Raw genomic sequence first — 909 nt, 5'->3', positions numbered from 1 at the left:
TGCATGTGCTTTGTCTTATGTTCTATACTGGCATACACCTTTCCCAAAAGTTGCATCCATTTTTTTTAAATGGCGTTTAGTTGTTTGTGCTTGAGGCAATTTTAGAGAAACAAAGAGCTACATTATACTGAACAAAAAAAATGAACCTTACATTTCGTGGCACTGGTATTATTGCCTTATTGGAGAAACTACTCCATCCGTCCCAAAATAAGTGTCTCAAACTTAGTACAACTTCACACTAAAGTTAGTACAAAGTTGAGACACTTATTTTGAGACGGAGGGACTATGTGACATTGTTGCCTAGCTTCCCAGCTTGGTATCCTTCTCTTCTTCCCCACAAAACTTGGGCGCGCAGAAGTTGCTGATTTTGATTTGAAACTGCATATCGGCCTAAAAAAGCACAACCATTATACAACAGTCAACCATGTCGCAAATCTCCGGTTTCACTATCTGGGCATTGACCACCATCTTGCATATACGTCCCGCCTCCCCCTCCCACCCAACATAGCACTGCCTAATTAAGCTTGTTGCTCCTTTGTCGGTATGGAAAAACCTGTGTTCCATTGTCTTAATAGCGTTAGGTTTCTTTCCCAAATGGTTAGTGCATGTAAGTTCTAGGTTTTTACTTTACATTGTATATTTACGAGCACCTTGCTTTGTGCACACTATTTCAAATAATAATGGACTAGTTTTTAACTATTGGGTCAAGCCAAGTGAGACATGCCCTTGCATGTCTGATTGCTGCTTCCTTGCTGCCATTGAAGAAACCACATGTCACCTAGCTATCTTTTGCTTCCTCTCCCAAAACCTTGGTGCACAAAATCCAATATTTTCTATTTGAAAATGCATGTCAGATAGAACAGAAGGCATAATCGTTACACAACGGTCACCAATGTCGTGACATAGACC

This window comes from Triticum aestivum, chromosome 3D (genome assembly GCF_018294505.1).
Source record: "Triticum aestivum cultivar Chinese Spring chromosome 3D, IWGSC CS RefSeq v2.1, whole genome shotgun sequence".
Taxonomy (NCBI): domain Eukaryota; kingdom Viridiplantae; phylum Streptophyta; class Magnoliopsida; order Poales; family Poaceae; genus Triticum; species Triticum aestivum.
Note: the sequence above shows the minus strand (reverse complement) of the source record.